This window comes from Tamandua tetradactyla (genome assembly GCF_023851605.1).
Source record: "Tamandua tetradactyla isolate mTamTet1 chromosome 1 unlocalized genomic scaffold, mTamTet1.pri SUPER_1_unloc_1, whole genome shotgun sequence".
In the NCBI taxonomy this organism is placed as follows: Eukaryota; Metazoa; Chordata; class Mammalia; order Pilosa; family Myrmecophagidae; genus Tamandua; species Tamandua tetradactyla.
Genome location: NW_027518237.1, coordinates 2,511,073 through 2,526,145, shown reverse-complemented (window position 1 = coordinate 2,526,145; position 15,073 = coordinate 2,511,073). Strand labels below are relative to the sequence as shown.

General features: G+C 34.2%; 1 pseudogene; it reads right to left on the bottom strand.

The window, feature by feature from the left end:
• Positions 1 to 5,627: 5,627 nt before the first annotated feature.
• On the bottom strand, positions 5,628 to 14,478 carry LOC143672682 (actin, cytoplasmic 1 pseudogene; annotated as a pseudogene).
• Positions 14,479 to 15,073: the final 595 nt, after the last annotated feature.

Sequence of the window (15,073 nt, the reverse complement as noted above, 5' to 3'; positions counted from 1 at the left end):
TCATAACTTCTATTTGATTTAAAACACAACTACAAAAAGCAATAATTATAAAACCTTACATATGGGCTTATAAAAAGATGCCATTTGTATTACACTGACAGAATGGAGGAGGGAGTAGGGAACAAAATTATAAAGCAACAACATTTTGTATAGGATTGACTTTCAGTTGATGTTAACCTGAACTAAATTGTTTTTATAAAGCATCACCTATAATCCCCCAGGCAGCCACTAAGAAAATGATTCAAAAATATATATTAAAAGAGCAATAGGGGACTAAATGATATACTACAAAATATGAATTTTGCAAAAAGAAGACAGTAATGAGGAAATAGAGGGACAAAATATCAGAAAATAGGTGAAAATGATATATGTAAGCCAGCTTAAGTATCATATTAAGTATAAGTAAGATAAACCCTCCAGACAAAAGTCAGAAAATGTCAAAATGAATTTTAAAAAGAAACAAAAACAACAAAACCAAAGAGCAACTTCTATGTTTTCTGCAAGAGGCATACTTTACAATCAAAGACACAATTAATTTAACAAAAATGAAGTCAGTATCCAAAATAAAGATGCAGTAGTTATACCCACTAGATGAAATAGAATTTAAAATAAATTCTTATCAGAAAAAAGAAAGATAGCACTCTCAATCCCCTAGGAAGAGTTTTAGACCTGCATACTCTTAAAAATACAACACTAAGATACATGCGTAAAAAGCTGACAGAAATAAAGGGAAACATAAACAATTCCAAAATGATAATTGGATACATTTACCCCACTTCCAATAATGGAGAGAACTACACAGAACACCAACAAAGAAATAGAGACTTGTAAAATTCTCTAAATGAGTTAATATGGCATACATCTATAGCATTCTCTACCCAACAATAGCAGAATACATATTCTTCTTAAGGGCACTTGGACAGTCTCTAAGTAAGTTAATATGAAAGATCACAATAGAAGTCTCAAAAATATGCAGCAATTGAAATCATATACAGCATGTTCTCTGACTACATGAATGTAAGTAAAAATTAATAACAGAAGAAGATGTGGGAAATTCTCACATGTGGAAATTGAACAGAGCACTCCTAATGTGTCAAAACTGTTAGAAATGAAGTTAGAAAAATTTTCGGATGAATTAAATTTAATAGCACAGCATAACTAAACTTATAGAATGAAGTGAAAGCAAAACTTAGATAAAATATATAGACGTAAATACATGAAAATATGAAATACATCAATACTCATAAGAAACTAGAAATAAAATAACTAAAATAAAAAACAAACAGGGCAAATGGAAAAAAATAAAATTATAGCAGAATGAATGAAGCAGAGAATAGAAAACAGAGTAAAACAATAATCTTGATGAACGGTTGTTTAAAAAGACCAAAAAAATTAACAAAACTTTAGAGAGATTGACAAAGAAATCAGTGTTAAAACAAGAATTCATTAGGGGACAATACAAATTTTAGGAAAGAAAACAGAATATTATAAGCAATCATATGCCCACAAATAAGATAACCTAGATGAAATGTATACACTCCTAGAAGGATAGAAAACACCAAAAGCGACTTAAGAAGAAATAAAGAAAACTAAATGAACTTATCATAATAAAGAGAGTGAATTAATGATAATAATAATGAATCCCACTAATAAAAGTCAAAATGGAGATACTTCATTGGGGAATAACACAAACGTTCTAAAGAAGAATTAAGAATTAATATAAATTATTCACAAAATCTTTAAAAGACAGAGAGATTACTTCCTAACTAATCTGACTACTATTACCATGATACAAAAAGCTGACACTTGTGTAGTAAGCCTGATGTGTTTTATTCCTCACAGTAGCCTGGGGTCATAGGCCCAAAGATTGACAGAATAAAATATAAATTCAAACACTAATGAATATTTTAAATATAGCTGAAAAAACATATTTATGCCCACTTAGAGCTTCCTTCTGCACATATCCTGGATAACTACCCCCTATAGTTCTTAGTCAGAGATAAGACAGAACCTGGAGCTATGAAAGACCCCAGCCCACTGATGACATTTATTGCTCTCTAACAAAGGGACTCCTCTTCGTGCTGCTAAGTGATATCAGCTACTTATAATAAGCTCCTTCAATTCTGTTTTTCCTTATTTTGCCTGATGCCCTACCTCTTCTGAGTTAGGTCCTTCAGACCAGTGTACCCAGTAAATTCTCCAACTATGAAAAAAATTCTCTCTTAAATACAGCTATCAAATCACCACTTTCATTGTATTACAAATTATTCACAAGTATTTATCATATAATTTGTATCAAAGAAAATTCACTATATTAAAACACTAAACCTTTTATAGCCTATACAACCTCTTAGCAATAATTTAACAAAATTGCCTACAATTACATTATATTATGTCTTTAAAATACTTTAATTATATTTGTAATATAAAACACAGCCCTTAAATGTTCTAGACAAGAAAATGAGATGCAATTTAACTCAGCATTTCTTGAGAAAACAGAAAAGAAATGCACTTTTTGGCAAAACTTGAGGCAGAACAAATACTAGGCCCAAAGTAAATGTCCTTCTCTATATATGCTTACATTATTAAAGAAAGATGACATTTATAGTAAATATTCATCTTATAAAATGAAAGGAAAAATTATTTTAAAAGAAACAAAAAGAGAGGGTGGATTAGTTTAAAGTAAATGGGATCTAGTAGAGAAAAGGAAATAGAATGTAATTGAAAATTGTATTATCTCTTTCTATGAGCCAATTGAATACATTTAACAAAAGGGGTCATAAGAGCATTTATCATAAAAGATGTATTAGGAAAAGAAAGACCATAGGAAAGGAAAGAAGATTGAGGAATGGTGTAGCTAATCCTATGGCTAACATACATGAACATCTAAAATAAAGTCTTCCTTACACTTCAAAATCTAAATTACTAAAGTTGAGATGTGTGCAAGCAATTGTTTCAACTGTAACTTAGGAGAGAAAAATTCTTGACTCCACTATTAGAGTTAGAGCTCCACATCTGAGGTTTGGTATGTTTTATTTTCTATTTTATGCTTAGTACCTCCCATTTCCATGACTTCATAACAATTGAACAATAACTATATTAGAATCAAGAATGAATAAATAAATCACTCACCGTCTTTCAAGAATTCTTAGTCAAAAGCATTAGGCCTCTAATACTGCTCATCTATCACCCCATACATATAAAAATGTTGGGTGAGAATTTCTTGGACATTCTGATTTTCACCTAATTATTTGAATTTCTGAAGTAGTTACTGAATCAAGCTCTGTCTCAAGTAATAGTACTAAGCAATTAAAATCTATGCCTCAATGGCAAAATTGCACTATGATATATTTCCCCTACTCCTATTTCTCTAAGTTAATACCAAGTTCCAAATTTGTTATAATTCCCAACCTGTTGTCTCCATGCCTGTCTCTAGAAGCTCAGGTGTGTGGACTGGGCAAAATCCACCGGGCACAGTGGGACTACCAGGATGAATGAAGAAGGCTGAGGTTTAGGGAGAATTTCCTTAGTCTTATGGACTTTTGTATTCAATCAAGATATTCTTGCTGTTGTGCCAACCTAATCAATACAAATCAGTCAAGTGAGATCTAATCACTCCAACTCTCCAAAGATTTGATGGAACACTTTTATCTTGTGCTTACATTTTTCTTTGGGTTTTAGTTTACATATAAGTATATACCTGGTACAATCAAATATCATTTGTTTTCCATTACATACAATTTTTAAATTAGCATATACTTACATGCTTTTAGCACTATATTACTTACTTTGTGTTTTAAATACGTATACACATATCAATATGCATTATACAAAATACTTCACCTTTCCTTTCCATCAAATAAATGTTTATGAAAAATCTTGCTGACACATGTACCTCTAATTCATTCACTTTTATAATTTTATTATTTGTTTGTGTAAATACACTAGAATTAACTTTAACCCCTACCACATTTTTGGGGAGTTTTTGTTTCCAATATTTTCCTTCCACTCTCAATATTGCCATAAATAAACTTAGGAAATCTCATTGTTATTAATAGAAAACAAAGAGTGTAATTGCTGGATCTTCATAGTCATACATCTTCAAGGTTAGCCAATGTGACTATCACCTGATGAAGGGATTATGTCAGTAACATCCCCAACAAACTTGAATGGAGCCTCCAATTCCCCACATAATTGTCTAACTGTGCACTGTCAGGGCTTTTATTTATTGTATGTATGAGAATTGGTGTTATTTATACTTGTTCTTACTTTGTTATAAACAGCACTGTATATAATGTAATACAGCATATAATTCACCATATGAGGTTACTAATATGCAATTCTTTATTTGTATTCCTCTATTGTGGATTATCTTCCTTTTGTTTTCAGATGATATATTAGTCAGAGTTTTCCAGACAAATAGAACCAACAAGATACAGATACACAGACACACTCACACACTTAGAGAGAGATTCATTATAAAGAATTGGTTCACATGACCATGGGGACTGGCAAGTCAAGTCTGAACCCCATAGGGCAGGTTGCAAGCTGGAAACTCCAAAAAAATTATGCTGAATTCCTTAGTCTGAATTTCTCTTCTGACCTGTCAGATCCTCAATTCTTAATGGACCACCAACTGATTGGAGTGAAGACTACCCGATTGCTGGGGCCTATCTCCTTTCTTAGTCACAGACACCATCAACTAATTATGGCAGCAAATCCTATATCAAAATACCTTCACATCACAAACAGGTCAATTCTTTACCAAATAAGTGCACCCCATAATTCAGCCAAGCTGACACATGAAATTAATCATCACAAATATGTAGAAATTATTTTTTAAATCTATTATGGATACACATTTTTCAGAATGAATTATTCCATTTTTTAGTTGGTCTTAAAGTATATTTTCAAATAGCATTTGCTAGTTTTAATGCTTCATATCACTTTTTATAATATCTATTTTATATATTCTTAAATATATTCTAAAAATGCTTTATATAGTCTCAAGTACATTCATTCATTTTTCCCCCTTTCAGGTGTGCACTTCTTTTGGAATGGTCTGAAGTCAGTGTACAGGTAAGCCCTGGCTGCCTCCACAACATGACCAACTCCCAGGGAGACCAAAAGCCTTCAAACATCTAATGTTAGGGCAGAAAAAAAGGAGAGGGCATGATGTTGACCATTAAAAATAAGAAAAGGACAAGTATTTAGGCAGAAAATTTTTTCTTTGATTTGGATGACATAGTTTAGAGAAAAGCAAAGCTGTCACTCTCCCTGGTGTGAATGTGAGTGAGGACTGGGCCATTCTCCTTGGAGAGAAGTGGGCAGCTTCTGGGAAGGTGAGAAACTTCCTGTAGCAATACATCTCATGGTATTTGGAAGGACTTGAAAAAATAATGTACAAAGTCCTTGGCCACATTTGTAGAACTTTGGGGATGCTGGTTCCAAGCAAGCCTTCACTCTTTCAGTTGTCAAATCCTGAGTCAAGTGCCAAAAACAACAGAAATTTTTTAAAAACCAAAAAACAAAATAAAATGAAACAAGTAAATCCATGCTAATCTCATATCATTTTCTATGCAAGTTAGATTTTGTCAAGAAAGGTTGTAACACAGCTAGCAGTCTGTCTAGAAACATTTGCAGTGGATGATAGAGGGGCAGGACTCATCATACTCCTGCTTGCTGATCCACATCTGCTGGAAGGCGGACAGCCAGGCCAGGATGGCCCACCAATTCACAGAGTACTTGCGCTAAGGTAGGGCAATGGCCTTGATCTTCATTGTCCTGGGCATCAGCATTGTTATCTCCTTCTGCATACTGTCAGTGATGTTGGGGTGCATGGTGGGCCTGCCAGACAGCACCATGTTTGTGTAGAGGTCCCTGTGGCTGTACATGTCACACTTCATGATGGAGTTGATGGTAGTCTCGTGGATGCCCAGTATTCCATGCCAAGGAAGGAGGGCTGGAAGAGGTTCTCAATATAGCAGAATTGCTCATTGCCTATGGTGATGGCCTGCCTGTTAGGAAGCTCTTAGCTCTTCTCCAAGGAGGAGGATAAGTCATCAGTGACTATCTCCTCCTCAAACTCCAGGGTGAAGTAGAAGATTTTCTCCTTGATGTCATGCATGATCTCCTGCTTGGCTGTGGTTGTGAGGATGTAACTATACTAGGTTAGGCTCTTCATGAGGTAGTCCACCAGGTCCCAGCCAGCCAGGTCCAGATGAAGGATGTTGTAGGGCATGGCATAGTCCTTGTAGATGAGCACAGTGTGGATGACCCCATCCCCAGAGTCCATGACAATGCCCATTGTATGACAGGAGGTGTACAAGGACAGCACAGCCTGGACGGCCATGAACATTTGTTGAAGGGGTGTTGAAGGTCTTGAAAATGATCTATGTCTTTATTACATTTCTTTCCTGCATTCATCTGTTGATGGACACGTAGGCTGTTTTTATCATTTGGCAATTGTGAATAATGCCATTTGGAGCAAGTGTCCAAATTCCTGTTCATGTACCTGCTTTCAGATCTGGCAATATCCCACATAGTGGCATTTTCAGGTCATGAGGCAACTCTGTATTTAGCTTCTTGAGGAACCTTCAAACTGTCGTCCACAGTGACTGTAATATTTTACATTCCCACTAGCATTGAATAAGGATTCCAATTTCTCACATCCTCTCAATTACTTGCAGTTTCATGTTTTTTAATGGTGGTCTTTCTAATAGGTATATGATATCCCATTGCAGTTGAGTTTTCATTTCCTTAATAGCTGGTGGAGATGATCTTCTTTTCATCTATAATTTTTTAGTCATCTATTTTTCCTCTATGGAGAAATATCTATTCATGTCTTTTGCCCATTTTTAAAAAATAGGTTCTTTGTCTTTTTATTGTTACATTCTAGGATTTTTGTATATACATACTAGATATCAAACCCTTATCAGATATATGGTTTCCAAATGTTTTCTCCCATTGAGATGACTACCTTGCCAACCCTTTTTCAAAGTCCTTTGAAGTACTGAAGTATTTGATTTTGAGGAAGTCCCATTTAAATATTTTTTCTTTCATTTCTTGTGATTTAGGTGTAAGGTCTAAGAAACTACCACAGATCACTAGATCTGAAATTGTTTCCTACTATTTTCTTTTAGGAGTTTTATGGTATTTGTTCTTATATCTATGTCTTAGAAACATTTTGAGTTAATTTTTTGTATAGGGTGTGATAAGATAGTGGTCCTCTTTCATTCGTTGATTATGGATATCCAGTTATCTCATCACTATTTATTGAAGGGACAGTTCTTTCCCAGTTGAGTGGACTTGGGGGCCTGACCAAAAATCAACTGACCATATATCTGAGAGTCTATTTCCAAATTCTCAATTCAGTTCCATTAAGCAAATGTCTATCATTATGCCAGTACAAATCTGGGTTAACCATTGGGGCTTTATAATATGCTTTAAATTCAGGAAGCATGATACCTCCCAGTTCCTTCGTCTGTTTCAAGTTAGTTTTGGATATTCAAAGCCCCTTACCTTTCCAAATGAAATTGAAAATTAGTTTCTCCAATTCTGTAAAGTTGTCAGTTAGGATTTTGATTGGTCTACCTTAAATCTGTAGATCAATTTAGGTAAAATTGAGATCTTAATGACATTTAGCCTTCCAATACATGAAAATGGAATGTCTTTTCATTAGTTCAGTTATTCTTTTATATCTTTTAGCAATGTATTTTTTGCCTTTTTTCCCTTATATATTCTTATTGAGATTTTCTCACCTGTCTTAGAACCCATGTGTGCCAGTTTGAAAGGATTATGTACCTAGAAAAAACATGTTTTAATCCTGATCCATCTTGTGGACACAGCTGTTTCTTTTAATCCTTATTCAGTACTGTATCTTGGGAACTTGATTAGATTATTACCATGGTGATGTGACTCACCCAATTGTGGATATTAACCTTTGATTAGAAGGAGATGTGACTCCACCCATTCCAGGTGGATCTTGATTATTTTACTAGAATCCTCTAAAAGAGGAAACATTTTGGAGAGCCATGAGAACCCACACAGCCAGAGACCATTGGAGATGAAGAAAGAATATGCCCCTAGGGGAGCTTCATGAAACAAAAAGCCTGTAGAGAAAGCTCACAGATGTCATCTTATTCAGTACGTGCCTTTCCAGTTGAGAGGGAAGCCCTGAATTTCATCAGCCTCTCTTGAGTGAAGGTAACTTCTTGTTGGTGCCATAATTTGGACATTTTTATAGATTTGTTTTAATTTAGGCATTTTCACTGCCTGAGAACTGTAAACTTGCAAGTTAATAAATTTCTCCTTTTAAAAGCCATTCTGTTTCTGGTATATCACATTCCAGCAGCTAGAAAACTAGAACACCATCCAAAATATACGATCGTTGGGTTCACAATATCATCACGTAGCTGTGTATTCATCACCATTATCATTTTTAGAACATTTGCATTACTACAGAAAAATAAATTAAATGAAAAAAGAAGACACTAATCATCCCATGAAATCTACCCCTCCCTGTTACTGACATCTAGTATTGAAATATAACTATTTTAAGAATTACAATAGAGGTGGGTTAATTAAGACTATGTGGTATTGACACATACACACACAGACATAAACACACATAAAATCAATGGAACAAAAATAATCATTCCAAAACAGATCCATGCAAAAACTAACAACTCCCTTTTCTCAGCAATATAGTTATACAATCATTTTCAAAGATAAGGGCTACTAGATTGCAGCTCACAAATTCAGGTATTTCCTTCTGGCTATTCTAGAACACTAGAATCTAAAAAGAGTATCTATATAATGAGTCGATTGTCACAGTTTTATTATTTAACCTCCCAGTTATACCTCCCAGTTAAACCTCTTTCCTTTCCTTTGATCTTTCTCTCAAAAATTCTTGGATTTCTGAACAATGACTATTTTCCTTTCATCATGCTGGAAATTGGAGTTCAACTTCTGGGGTGTAGTAATGAACATTCTTAGAGAGAATGATACCTCTGGGTTTCAGTACTTATCTGGACTATGAATAACATAAAGGCATTAATTTTCTGAGAAAAACAAACGTACTAAGTGATAACTTTATAGAGACTTATATGGAGTACCCTGGGCACTCCTTAGGGTTTTCAGGAATAGTGTTTGTTTGTGCACGGCATAGTGTATTTGTTTGAAATTCTGGCTAAAACTTGCATAAGAGTAACCTCCAGAATGTTCTGGCACTTCTATTTGAAATCTCTTAGCCCCTGAAACTTTATTTTGTTCCATTTCTTTCCATTCTTTTCGTCATTCTCAATCCCATGATGCCACGACCAGACTCATACATGGGAGTCATTTCCCACATTTTTCAGGGAGACTTATACATACCCTATGAGTCATGTGAAACTTCACATGGGGGAGGATAATTAACTTGCAGAGTTGGCTTAAAGAGAGATGGCAACATATGAACAACAAAAGAGGATCTCTAGGGGTGACTTTTAGGCATAATTGCATTCAGGTTTAGCTTTGTCATTCCAGAAATAAGTTTCAAAAGGGCAGACTTCAATATCAAGCATTGGTTTATTAAGTTTGGGATAAACACTTCCTAAGACAATATCAGGATTTCCCCAGGTGTGTATGTTTAATTCACCCACCCTTTTACCCAGTTCCTTAAGGTGACTGTGTCAATACATTTTTATCTTTACCCAAAATATGCTGGAATGTATCTGTTTATTACATTATCCTGCTCAGAATAGTAAGAACTCATTCTTTATTCTAGGTTCCATGAAATTAGGTTGTATATATTAACTCACTAGACAGATTATATTAGATAATGTACTATAGAAAATTTAAAGTTTCACCAAATAAACATCTCAACTTTGGTCTCGAACAGAGGTTGAAAGTTTAAAATACAGACAATATCATCCTTCGACCTTTATTTTGATTTATCTTAGTCCTAACCAGGATCATTATGTACATATCACCAATTGAAGTCTGATTCCTATTTTTGCTTCTTTATCAGTTTCTTTATGGAATAATGCGGACTTTCAGAGTTGCAGAACATGAATTCTGAGTCTCAGGTGTCCCCAAAATACCCACTGTTCCAGGGAAATGCAAGTTATATGTAAGGAGTAGAGCACCTCAGAACTTAGAAATAACAGTTAAAGTTCAGGATTAGATGTGACTTCCAAGAGCTTCCAATCAAAAATCCTTTACAATGAGTCATTTAAACATCTGTATTCCATAATCATTGATTGCCCAATCCCTGCCAACTTCTATCCCCTGAGAACCTATGCACTCAAATTAGTTCTCAGGGTTTGCTCAGATTTATTTGATATTAATGAGACCATATAATATGTGTCCATTTATTTTCTGGCTTATTTTATTCCACATAATTTCTCCAAGGTTTATTTTCTACTTGCATGTCACACAGCTTCATTTCTTCCTGCAGCCACTCATTATTCCACTGTAGTATACAGCATGTATCACCTTTCCATTCATCAGTCAATGTACCTTACCCACCCCCGTCCATTGCAAATCATAAAAAATACCACCATCAATGCCTGAGTGCAAATGTGTATTTGGTCCCTGCTTTTACTTCTAAGTTTTTGTCTACTAGTGGTGTTGAAGGACATTTACTCTCCTATGGCCCCACCACACTGACCTTGAGAAGGGTCACTCCATTCTTCTTCTCTGTCGTATAATCACCTAGTTATCCTTAAAGTATAATCACATACTTATGCATTCACCAGTATATAAATGAGAAAATTTTCATTCTTTCCACAAAGAGAGAAGAAGAGAAGAAAAGAAAAATGGACAAGAATAAAATAGAGAAACAGTACCAACAATGAGAATCCAATGCCTCTCCATAATATATCCCTCATTATTGCATTTAACTTTGGTATGTTGTCTTTGTCACGAATAACAAAAGAATACTACAATGTTACTGTTACTCATAGACCCTAGTTTGCATTAATTGTATTTTTCTAGATACTGTCTACTGTTTAGGACCTTACAATGGTAACCTTTAACTGTAATCCTTAAGCAAGAACTTTCTTATATTTGCACAATCAATCACCATCATTGCCCACACTAGGTTTCACTATTGCATATAGCCCTAATTTTTACCCTTTATTTTTCACTCTGACTTCATACAAACCCCTGTCCTTTCTCTTTCAACCATAATCACCTTCAGTTTTCTTCAGTATACTTACAATATTGTGCAATCATCAAATATCACTGTGCTATTTCTGGATCTTTACAATCAATCTGGTTGAATGTTCTGTAATCTTTCACCATCAAGTTCTATCATCTTTCTATCTCCTGCTAATCAGTGTTCCCAACTTTAACCCTCAGAATTTCTTTATTATAATTGGTTCATATTAGCGAGAACATACATTATTTCTCTAGTTTATTTTACTCAACATAATGTTGTCAACCTTATCAAAGTTGTTGCATACTTCATGACTTTAGTGTACTATGATGTGTAATATTACATCATATGTGTATCCCACAGTTTGTTTAATCACTCATCATTGATGGATATTTTGGCCATCTTCATCTCTTGGCAATTGTCAGTAATGCTACTATAAACACAATGTGAAAAATTTCCATTCATTTCCCTTCCTTCTATTCATCAGAATATATGCCTAGCATTAAGATTGATAGACCATGTGGTAATTCTATATTTAGCTTCCTGAGGAAACACCAATCTGCTTTCCAGAGCAATTGCACCATTTTTCATTCTCACCAACAGTTCATGAGTGTACATACTTCTCTATATCCTGTCCAGCACTTGCAGAGTTCTTTTTTTTAATAATGGCCATTCTAGATGATGTAAGATCATCAAAAATAAGTTTATTCCTAGATATTTAGGCATTACAGTAATTGAATCTTTTTCCTTGACTATTGTTCTGGTTTGCTAGCTGTAAGAATATGATACAGAAATGGAACGGCTTTTAAAAAGGGAAATTTATTAAGTTCTAAGGCCATGAAAATATCCCAATTAAAGCACATCTATAAACATGTCCAAATTAAGGTACCAACAAATACCTTTACTCAAGAAAGGTTGATGAAGTTCAGGGTTTCTCTCTCAATTGAAAAGGCACATGGTGAACAAGGTAACCTCTGCTAATTTTCTCTCCAGGTTTCTTGTTTCATGAAGCTACCCCAGAGGCATTCTCTTACTTCATCTCCAATGGTCACTGACTGGTGGACTCCTGAAGTTCTAATGGCTCTGTCATGGCTGTAAAAGGGGATTCCCTCAAAAATGCTTTCTCTTTTAAAGGATTCCTGTAAACTAATCAATACCCACCTGGAATGGGTGGAGTCATATCTCCCTCTAATCAAAAGATAATATCCACAATCCGGTGAGTCATGTTTACATGGGAACAATAAAAACTCGTTCCTATTTTGCTACCTCCAAGTTAGCAATACTGAATGACGAGTAAAGGTCATGGATTTTCTAGAGTCCACACAGATTCAAATTAGCACAACTACCTTCCAAGATAGCTCATTACCAGTTTATAAAACATCATAGAATTTTTGCATGTAGATAATATATCCTGCCAATTTCCTGAAAGTTTTATAAGCTCAAGTAGCTTGTTGTAATTTTTATGGAATTTCTAAATAAAGGATCATGTCTTCGGCAAATAGCTACAGTTTTACTTCTTAATTTCCAATTTGGATATCTTTTATTTCTTTTTCTTACCTAATTGCTGTAACTAGGACTTCTAGTGCAATGTAGTAGTAGTAACAGTTCGCATTCTTATCTTGTTCCAGATCTTAGAGGGAAAGCTTTCAGACTCTTACCATTAGGTATGATATTGGCTGTGGGTTTCAAATATATACCCATTATCATGTCCAGAAAGTTTCCTTTAATTTGTATATTTTGAAATGCTTTAATCATGAAATGAGGCTGAATTTTCCAAAATTCCTTTTCTGAGTCAGTCTAGATGATCATGTGGATTTTCCCTTTTAATTATTAATGTGGTGTATTATGTTAATTGATTCCCTGTGTTGAACCACCCTTGCATTCCTGAGGTAAAAGCCACTTGGTCATGATATTTAATTCTTTAATATGGTGTTTGATTCTATTTACAGCATTTTGCTGAGGAAATTTTAATCTACATTTATCTATATTTATTAGAGACATATGTCTTGAGTTTTCTTTTCTTGTAACTTCTTAACCTGGCTTTGGTACTAAGGTGACATTAGCTTCATAGAATGGGTTAGGTAGGTTTTCCTCTTTAATTTTTTGAAAGTGTTTAAGCAGGAATGATATTAACTATTCTTGGAACACTTGATAAAATTTGCTTTTGAAGCTATCTAGTCCTGAGCTTTTCTTTGTTGGTAGATTTTGATGACAGATCTCCTCACTTTACTTGTGGTTGATCTGATAAGGATTTCTATTTCTTGAGTTGGTGTAGGACAAAAGTGCATTTTTAGGAAGCTGTTCATAGTAACCACTTATGATCTTTTTTAGTTCTTCAATGTCTGGGTTGATGCCTTCCCTTTCATTTCTGATTTTATTTGCAGTTTCTCTCTTTTTGTCTTTGTCAGCTAGCTAATGTTTCTTTTTATTTTCATTAATCTTCTCAAATAACCACACTCTGAATTTACTGAATCTATTTTTATCCTCAATTTCATTAATTTCTGCTCTAATGTTGTTATCTCCTTCCTTCTGTTGGCTTTGGGATTAGTTTGCTTTTCTTTCTCTAGTTTCTCCAGTTGTTCAATTACAGCATACAATTTAGCTCTTTTTTCCTTCTTAACATAGGCATTTAAGGCTATCCATGTCACTGTCAGCACTGACTTATTTTAATTCGTGTCAAGTTATATACTAATTTACCTAGCATTTTCTTCATTGGCACACTAGATTTTTAAGATTGTGTTGTTTAACCTGCATATACGTTGTATTTTCTGGTTCTGTTTGTTATGGACTTATAGCTTGTATAATTTCAATTTAAAAATTATTTAGATCTGTTTTCTGCCCTAGCGTAAAGTCTATCCTGGAGATTGTTCCACAAGCCCTTGAGAAGAATGTATACCCTGATCTTTAGGGGTACAATCTTCTACACATATCTTTTAGGGCTAGTTTATTTATTACATTTTTAGAGTTTCTGTTTCTTTATTGATTCTCTGTTTAGACATTCCATCTTTTGGAAAGAGTGGTATTTGAAGTGTCCTGATATTATGGTATGTTGTCTATTAACTGCCTTCAGTTTTGCCAGTGTCTGTGTCATATATTTTGGTTCACCTTGTTTAGGACCATAGATTTTTTTTACTGTTATTTCTTCTTGGCATTCACCAAGTATTCACCTTTTATTAATATGTGGTGTCTTCTATTAACAACCTCTTTCAGCTTATGTTTATCTGAGAATATTTTAATTGTCCCCCATTTTTGAAGGACAGGATTGCTAGATAGAATATTCTTGACTGGAAATTTTTCTCTAATTCAGTTAAACCATACCACTAACTTCTTACCTCCATGGTGTCTGATGATACATTAGCATTTAGTTTTTTTTTGTTTCCTTTGTATGTGGTGAACCACTTTTCTCTAACTGCTTTCAGAATTTTCTACTTCTCTTTGGTATTTGACATTCAGAGTACTATGTGGTTTAGAGTGGGTCTATTTGGATTTACTCTGCTTGGAGAATGTTGGACGTCTTGTATTTGAGTATTTATGTCTTTTATAAGGGTTGGGAAATTTTCAGCCATTATTTCTTTGAATATTCTTTCTGGCCCCTATCCCTTTCTATTCTTCTGGGACATACATGATTCATATATGAACATTTTGTGTTGTCACACCTTTCTGGGAGACTCTGCTCAAATTTTTCCATTTCTGAGTCATTTGTTCTTTTGTCTTTTCAATTTGATTGATCTGCATTTTATCTTGCTGTTTCTCCCTTCCACCTTTTCAAATCTGTTATGGTGTGTCTGTAGAATATTTATAATTTCATCTTCAGTGTCTTTTATTTCCATAATTTCTGGGTTTTTTCCATGCATTCTTTCAAAATTTTTTATGCTCTTCTAATGTATTGTTAATATCCTTTATTTTTTTATGCACATTTTCTTTATCTTTCTT